The sequence below is a fragment of the Nannobrachium achirus genome, assembly GCF_963921795.1.
Source record: "Nannobrachium achirus genome assembly, chromosome: 10".
Taxonomy (NCBI): domain Eukaryota; kingdom Metazoa; phylum Chordata; class Actinopteri; order Myctophiformes; family Myctophidae; genus Nannobrachium; species Nannobrachium achirus.
This window is the reverse complement of record NC_137819.1, coordinates 16258881-16268131: the sequence shown is the minus strand read 5'-3', so window position 1 is coordinate 16268131 and position 9251 is coordinate 16258881. Positions and strand designations below refer to the sequence as shown.

The following is a 9251-nucleotide window of genomic DNA, read 5'->3' as shown; positions in this document are numbered from 1 at the left end:
TTGAATATACCATATGTTTTAAATATGAATTTGCTTTAGCACACAAAACACACTAAAATCATACTAGCCTACAGTATTTGCATTGGAATGCAGGCATTAGGCCTGCAACCTCCTGCAAGATGTACAGACTGAGCTTGAGAAGCAGAAGCAGCTTCTGGACTGGTGGAGGTGGATTAATGCGTGACTGAGTACAAGAGGCTGTGGGAGGGGCTGATGACCCTGAACACAGAGGTGGACGGAGCAAAGGCGGCTCACGCCATGCAGCTGGACATGTTGTCCGAAATGCAGCTCCGCAGGCAGAGCATGACAGAAGGGGGCAGGGAAGCACTTTCAGGCTGTCATGAGGAAGTGTGACAAGCTCGTTGAGCAGGCCCTCCAGGAGGGAGAGGTGGTGGACGGGATCAGAAAAGAGACCAGCTTGAGGAAGAGAAAAATAACCTGCTGGACAGTTACAATGAGGAGACACGCAGAGCTGTGGGGTGAGAATTTCGGTGGAGGACGGCCACGATTGATGTTTGCCTTGATTAGGGCCGGACCATGCACACATGGCCAATCTGGACCCATCAGCATGCATGAATTGCTTTATCCTGCCGGTCGTTTTCTCTCGAACATCCTCACGGATGTCGCAAACAACAGAATGGCAGAGAATAGCCTTTCCTTTGTGGAAATGATGTGCATTGTGAAAAGATTGCACAGGTATGGACTAGTATTTATATTTATGTATTGTATTATTGTCAATTCTGAATTAAAAGAAAATTAAAAAAATAAGTGACTCTTTTCTGTGTGAATTACAGGTGGATGAGTTCTGTGGATGCCAAACCAGGCCTCAACATGATGATGCTAGACATGTTACAAAGAAGATATGAGGAAGCCCCTGAGAAATATAGACATGTGTGTCTCATGTTGGATGCCATGGCCATCAAAAACACTCCACATACACAAAGCATGTGTGGCTATGTCAAAACATGGGGGACGGTGTAAATGAGACGGTTGTCCCAACGGAGGCTCTGGTTTTCATGGTGGTCGGCCTACAAGGCCACTGGAAAACGCCAATAGCCTCACAGAGCCCCTGTCACCGGACACTGAGAAGGTCCTTCATACACATGCGATAAAAGAACTGTGTGCACGCACGGCACATTAGAGTGTGACAATGGATGGGCATGCCTCCAATGTCAGCGTGTGCTACCAGCTGGGGTGCGAACTGAAAGGAAACCCTCTTGAACCGCTAAAAACCTTTTTTCCCACATCTGGTTATTAGCGGTGAGAGGGTTTTGTGGTCATGGATGCTTGGCACATGCTCAAACTGTCACGGAACATGTTGCAGGCTTACATTCCAATCTCCAGCTCTCCTGGTCAGGTGAGCTGGACATTTCTTTTTGTTTTCTTTTTGTAATAATTTATTGCAGGTTTATACAATGCATGTTATTCATTTCATCCATAGTAGCTTACAAAACTTAAAACAAAAGCTCGACTACATGCCGCCAACAAAGTGACAGACAAGCGGGAGCATTGTGCATAGACAGATCAGAGAGAGACAGATATTGAGTTGAGATTTGAGAGTGAGTTTGAGAGAGAGAGAGAGAGAGAGAGAGAGCGAATGTGTGTGTGTGTGTGTGTGTGTGTGTGTGTGTGTGTGCGTGCGTGCGTGAGTGGTAAACTAAAACTCACCATAAAACTGCAATGTAAAAATACTCTTTGTCAAGTAAAAGTTCCAAAATATACTTGAGTAGGCCTACAAGTAGCCTACACAAGTATTGGCATTAAAATGTAGGCTACTAGTGTAGTATCAAAAGTAAAAGTAAGCCTAGCCTACGCATTGTGCAGAATCTGCCATTTGAAGTTTTCAAATGTATAAATAGACCTAAATATATTTTGAAAATAGAAGATCTACAAGCTCACACATGCATAATGCAAATGTATTAACCTGTATGTGGATATAGGAGGTTTATATAGCCTAGTGTATTTCTACATTAATGTAAAACTTTTCTTTTTTATACTGAAACATAGTTTGAGTTGTACCTGCGTTTAACTGCTTAATTTATATTCTAAATGTGCATATCAAGTACAAATTAATCATATTTTCAATGGCTTCAGGGATACTATTCGTCTGTCATTCAATGTTATATGAGATACTTAAATGGTTTCCTGTGGAAATAAGCTTAGTCCTTTTCTAGGATCTCCTTTTAGTAGACCTTGTACTAGTGAACTGTACCGTCATGAAACTGTACCTTTTTCTATACAAACTTCTAATAAAGTCTTCGATCAATCAAAAACTGTTATTCTGAAGAGATCGGCCACCGGATGTCTTATTGCCGATAGCTCGGTACTTACTGATCACTTCACACTCAGGTCAGGAGGCCGTGAGAGCACGAGGAGACGCCGATTCGTCGCCGAAGAAACCGAGAAACCCACGAAAGAAAGCGAGTGACCGTGAGTTGGCTGACTATAAATCTATTTTTATGTCTGCTGGCGTATTTGTCGATAACAAATACACCAACAAATACGATAACAAGTTATGGAGGATGTTCTGTAAACTGTAAAATATGTTGTTGACCCGAGCTCATGTTTTTCCTCCATGGCGGATTTCCTCCATTAAGTTAGACATCTAATCAACGTCTTCTACTAGTCTTAAAGTTAAGAAGTCTAAAACAAATCTAATCCCCTTTCAAATCTAAACCTGTGTTAGGACAAAGAACATGCTGACATTGCGACACTTCATCTGTTCTACAGTTCGACATGGGTGCATTTTAACCTGGTGAAAAGATAACCTGTGGAAGCGGGTGAGTAGCTAGTAGCTACTTGCTAACCTGAACCAGGGCACACGAGCCGACGAGCGGAGTGGAGCGGGAACAAAACACAAAAGCCCGTAGTAACATGAGCCTCGCTTGATGGTCTGGCCTTCAATGTTACAAAAGACACCATCTAAGGCATTATAGGCTATATAGGCTTTTTTTAAATATATTTTTTTAAAAGACGGGCAATATTAAATCCTGTTGGTTATTGATTAATCACCTCAACTGAGAGAGGGAGGCGACTGGTGGCGTGTGTTTTTAATTGGGACCGTACCTATGTTCCCCAGGTTCAATGTTCCCCACTTTCTTACCACCTAACCCTAACCATAACCTCACTAACTGAGGTGGGGAACATAGAACCTGGGGAACATAGAACCTGGGGAACATAGGTTGGACCCCGTAGTTGCCCACCCCTTGAGTGCCAAATTGGTCTATACTTATGTCTAATTATATTTGTTGTAATATTATTGAATTGTATCTGATGTGTTATATTTCTTGTTATTTACAGAATAAAACCATAACATAAAATGGCAACCCTCCTCTGAATGGCTTTCTAATAGAAGCCCCATGGCGATGCAACACCTAACCAGCCCCAAACCCTAGTCAAATCCTACCCTATTATATACTCTCAGTAAAGCCCTTTGCACACAGGACAGTTGCGTTTTTTTCGTTTGCTGCATGAATAAAACGCATTGGATTTGGTGTGCAATGCTGTGCGGAATCGGCACTGCGGATCCCAAAAGGAGTCATAAAAGGAGTGATGAGTTTTTTACCGCATGCGACAAGATGCACGAATCGAACTGGGTTCGATCGAGAAAAAGACGCACGGCCGCAGCCACTCGTCGCACGGCCAATTTGGATCCGGTGTGCATGAGGTCGTAGAGAATCATTGTTTTCTTTTTAAAAAGTGAAATTGTCCGTTTTATCCGTACGGATAAACGCGCCTGTGTGCAAAGGGCTTAAGAGACGCAATGACTTTTTTGCAAAGCTGAGTGATGGTGTTTATGGAGAAATTCAGAACATCATATCATTTCCTGCCCAAGGGGGTACAGAAATTGCTGTACTTTTAAAAAAAGCTTCACGTACGTCGTGGGTTAGTGTCACATATCAGACTGGTAAATGAAAGTCAATTTTCTCCATTGTGTCTGCATATCATAGACCAGTCTATGACATGCAGGTCCATAAAAACATCATCTATGTCTGCTCAGGAGACACAGCTAAGGCACGAAGAGGGTTTGGAGGAGATTGTGGTGAAAGAAGGCAGAACGAAGAAGAGGAAAAAGAAGCGCCAAAATGAAAGAAGGGGTACCACATGCTGTAACAATCTCCATCCTGAACATTCTGTTTCAGGACTACATGTGAATGGAGACATGAAGAGTGGGCCATCTGTCTTTGAAATGATTTCCGCAACTGGATTTACTGTACGCCAATCACAAGCCAGAGTATTTGGCCCAGCCAATCAGAGTTTTGTATCCTTTCAAGCTATAGGATCATATCTCCCAAATGGCGTGTGACCCGGTAATCTTTCTCTCTTCTCCCGGCGCATCCTTAAAGTGAGTTCATGTCACACGAATGCGCAATTAAAACTTCAATGCTTATTGATTTATACTGAATAGAACAAAAAAAAGTTTTAAGAAACGACATGTCATGTTTTTAACTTGTGTTTAGGCCATTTAGCACGACTAAATAATGTGTTAATATGTGTTTCAGAACCTTTTTTATACACGACGGAGAGGAGGACGATGTCCCTGATTTTGGACAGGGAATGACGCAATGTGCCTGTTGGTAAGTTAAGATATCTAGCATGGATGCAGGGTTTCCTGCAGGAAAAAGTCTTGACCAGGGGGGATCTCATGGCGCAAGTGCAAAGTGCATGACCCGGACATTTTTGATAATTAATAAATCTCCACACAGAGCCATGGCGAGGAGTTTAAAGAAACGTTTTGATGGGATTGTGGAGGACATGACCTCATTGATGCTCCGCAACAATGCCATGAGGAGCTCTTGTGTGGCCAAGTACGGCCAAGACTTCGGCTTTATGGGAAGATGCCTACCTTAATGTGAGTATAATAGCCTATAGTGCCAACGGTGCCAACGGTGACGCAATGGACCGTTTGTCAGCCTTCTGATTGGTCCCTGAGACTCCCTGACTGGCCAACCAGAAAAAAACATTCACTATTTGCTATCGGGGGTGGAGTTATGCAGTGGGAGAACGTTGCTTCAGGCTTTCAACTCGGTGCGCACTGGCGCCGCGAGCTGATAGCGATTTCGATCATTATAATGAATAAGCTTCAACAAACTAGTTAACATGGACCTTATCTATCTATCTATCTAGGTCGTCCTCAGACGAGCCCTCCATCGTTGTTTCCAGTCATCTCGGTTCTCCATACATCTGGCCAGCTCATTGGTGTTCTGTGTCCCTACGTCTTCCTTGAGTACGTCCACGTATGTTTTTGTGGGACGTCCTCACGACCGGTGCCCATGTGTTGGCTCCCACAGTACCAATTTGCTGGCTGGAAGCTCCTGGTGTCTTTGGCAGTGTCCTGCAAGTCTCATTCTTCTGGTGGCAATTTTCTCGCTTACCCTTGGTATTCCCTCATACAGGCTCCTGTTGGTAACATGTGCGCTCCTGTTGATGTTGAGTACTGCACGCAACATTCTAGTGTAGCACCCATTTAGAGACTTCTGCAGGGTTGGCTTCATGGTCCAGCATTCACTGCCATAGAGGAGAACAGACTCCACTGTTGCAAAGAAGAAGCTAAGTTTGATTTGGCGGGGGAGGCTAGAGTTCCATACACTGTTCATGCCGTTCAGGGCCCTCCAAGCGAGTGCCTTCCTTACTTTGAGGTCTTTCTCAGTTGAGTCGACCCATGCGCCCAGGTACTTGAAGTCCTTGACTTCCTTCAACACAGCTCCTTCTGTTGTTGTCAGAGGTGAGTGATCAGGTAGGTTATAGATGATAACCTCAGTTTTCTTAGCATTTAGCCTGAGACCAACTTTGGCACACTCTATCTCCACCCTGCTCAGGCGTTCTTGTGCTTGTTCCATGCTGTCGGAGAGCAGGCTGATGTCGTCCGCATAGTCCAGGTCTGTCAGAACTACTGCGGGATGCCGCCTTGACCTCCTTGGTGTTAGCGTGAAGCCAAGCTCTTGTTCTCGTCCACCTATGGCTTTCCTGAGCGCATAATCTAGAACTATGATGAAGAGGTAGGGGGCCAGGGTGTCTCCTTGCATTACACCAGCTCGGATGTCAAACACCTCACTGCTGCCGTCTGGGGTCACCACTTTGGCCCTTGTTCTTGCGTACATGGTCTCGATAGCCCGGAGAATGTTGGGAGGGACATTGTAGGCCTCAAGGATCTTCACCATCTTGCTTCTGTGGATAGAATCAAAAGCCTTTTTGAAGTCAATGAAGCACAGTACAGCTGCTAGGTTGTCCTTTTTCACCTCCTCTATTAATCTCCTTAATGCCAGGATCTGTGCTACGGTTGTTCTCTCCTCTCGAAAACCATTTTGGTTCTCTCTCAGGTGAGGGTCGATGGCATGCCGTATCCTGTTCAGTATCATTCGGTTGAAGACCTTAGCAGTGATACATGTCAGGCTGATGCCTCTGTAGTTGTCTGGCTTTGAGAGGTCCCCAGCTTTAGGCACCGGGATGATGTTAGACAGAGACCATATTTCAGGTTGCTTGTTGTAGAGCATTGTTGCAAAAGTCTAGGATGAGGTTGTCCAGGTCGCAGTTCTTCAAGACTTCTGGGGGTATGCCATCCGGCCCAGCGCTTTTTCCCTCTCTCAGGGTGGATTTTGCCCTGGCGAGCTCGCTGATTGTGAAGGGTCCATCGTCGATGTTCAGGCCCTGGAGGACTGCTGGTATATTTTCCTCTTCTCCCTCTTCCACTGATGTTCCCAGGAGCCTTTGGAAGTGGTCGAACCATGTTGCCACTCTCTCTTCTGGGCTGTGTCCCTCAACCTGGCCCTCCTTGGCCCTCTTCCGCCCTGTCATCTCATTTATTACCTTCCAGGCCTCCCCGTATTGCCTTTCACCTTGCGCTGCCTGCACTCTTCGCACGCTTTCCATCACTTCCTCCCCTGGACATGGACTTTATCAATGTAATTAAGAGTTACGATTGGGTACATATATTTTAAATGGGCAGAATTACGTCTTCCTATCTTCCTACCCAAGATGCACTGCGCTTTCTAAGGCTATTTCTCTCCTCTGTCTGATCCAGAGGATTAAACGAATTAAAACATATATTTTCAGGGGAAAACTACTGTTTTGCTATGTAACTACTGTACTTTTTTTCTTCCCTTTTTATTAATATCACGTAGATGTGTTTTTCTTGCCTTCAACATATTTTTTTTCTCCAAAATGATGATTGAAAAATAGGGGTCGTATTATAATCGGAGTCGTAAAATATTCGGGCTCATACGGTATTAAGTGCTATTATTATAGTTTAGCTGACATTGACATTTTCATATAGGGGTTCTGGGATCCACAGGCTAATGAGTCACCCCATCTCACCTCCTCCAGTGAGGAAGAGGAAGAGGAGGAGCCGGAGGAAGATGAGGAGCCGACTCCTTCTGGTAATCCTACTCTGTTACATATTGTAGATTGTAATTAAAGAAAAGAAAAAGTGAGTGTTAAAATGTTTGCATTTGCTTTGTTCTATTGTTTTATCGCGTTTACTGTGCTAAAATGTGTGGCATGCGTACCCATGGGGGCATGCGTACAAGTAGCTAAATATGCCTTTTTAGACACACTAAGCCAGCAGTTTCTTTATTGCTATTTACAGTAACACTACTAGCCCGCATAAGTCACATCGAACCATGAGGGGTTGCGTTGTATCTTGGGAATCTTGGGCCTATCCTGTGTAAAATGACATATTCAGCCACTTGTACGCATGCCCCCAAACACTGAAATAAGAATCTCTAAAACAATCAAATTTGTCCTTTAAAGAGAACATTTTTCTTTATAAGGAGCCAGGAGTTCAGGTGTGTTACTACATTAAATGTGCTTTTGAGCAGGATAAACTAGATTATAAGTTCTTGTTAGGACGTGTGGTATAGGTTTCCAAAGAAGATTTAATATTCTAAAGGCTGGTATATTAAACTCATTTAGTGCCACCCCTTTCACCACTAGAGGGCGCCCAGTGGCCAGAGAAAATCCCATAGAGATATGCTGGTATATGCAGAAGCCCTGCAGCCATGACTTGCCTGAACACTTTCCTTTGTGCATGACTGCATGTACAGGAAGAGGATGAAGTTAGCTTGAAGTTAGCTATTGGCTACCAAGCATTTTAGAAGCCTTATTTTCGTCAACTTAGCCATGATTAAACCTTGCACACCTCATGCATGGGAAAAAAACAGAGAAGAATGAGCTCTGAAAAATCCAATGCAATCCTGGATTGCATTGGAGTGGATTTGTGCAGTTTGTTCACAGCTTTCAAACAAAAAAATCCGATTGGAAATCCGTTCAGGCATTCTTGAGATAATCGCCCTTATGTTTTACATGTAATGTAAACAAAAATGGCTGCCCTGTATGTTAGATGGGGTTGTATGGGGGTGGAACATGCAAAATCGCGATTGAAATCATGTTCACCAGATTTGATTTTTTTTTTTTTTTTATATCCCGAACTTGTTCGGGATAGGCACCCTGTGATACGATCATATATCCCGAACTAATTCGGGATAGGCACTCAATGAGTTAAGTGCTATTGGTTAAAACAAGAAAAAAGCTTTAGCATATTCAATAAATATGAAATCATGTGAATGATTGTATGTGGATTTCTATAATTACCATAATAACAATACGTTAACATAATTGATGTTTTGGGGTTTCATGGCTCAACATCATTGTTATACAGTATCTATTTTGTGACACAAGTAAGGCCATAATGACATAATGGAACGGCATAGGAGCATAATTGCATTGATCAAATACATATTGCAAATAATTGATCATATTCTCTCTCAGGAGCCATCATGCCCATGGCTGTCTCTTGTCCTGAGTGTGGGAAGACTTTCAATGCATCAACTGACCTGAAGACACACCAGCGTGTCCACACTGGAGAAAAACCTTTTCACTGTGAACATTGCAGGGTTTCCTGCAGGAAAAAGTCTTGACCAGGGGGGGATCTCATGGCGCAAGTGCAAAGTGCGTGACCCGGACATTTTTAATAATTAATTAATTAATCGAGTAATTCATTCACTTAATTTTTTATATTAATTCTTATTTTTGCCATATAAACCAGTAAGATTACTGATAGCTGAAATTCATGTATAATAAGAGCTGAACACATGTGAACATGGGAACACACATTAATGTCACATATGAATGTACACTTGTACATAATACACTAGGAAGCACATGCTTCACAATCACAGACTGCATCACATTCTCTCCCCATCTCTCTCTCTCATCAGATGGCTGCTGCTGCTGGCTGGACCGCATACCTTGGG

The 9251-nt window shown here is 43.5% G+C and overlaps 1 long non-coding RNA gene across 1 annotated transcript; it reads left to right on the top strand.

Annotated features, from left to right (window-relative positions):
• Positions 1-319: 319 nt before the first annotated feature.
• LOC308293290 lies at positions 320-8846 on the top strand. The gene is made up of 8 exons (XR_013962445.1): positions 320-696; positions 795-1357; positions 2350-2430; positions 4143-4345; positions 4503-4577; positions 4707-4852; positions 7274-7376; positions 8767-8846. It is a non-coding gene; the product is annotated as an uncharacterized lncRNA (long non-coding RNA).
• Positions 8847-9251: the final 405 nt, after the last annotated feature.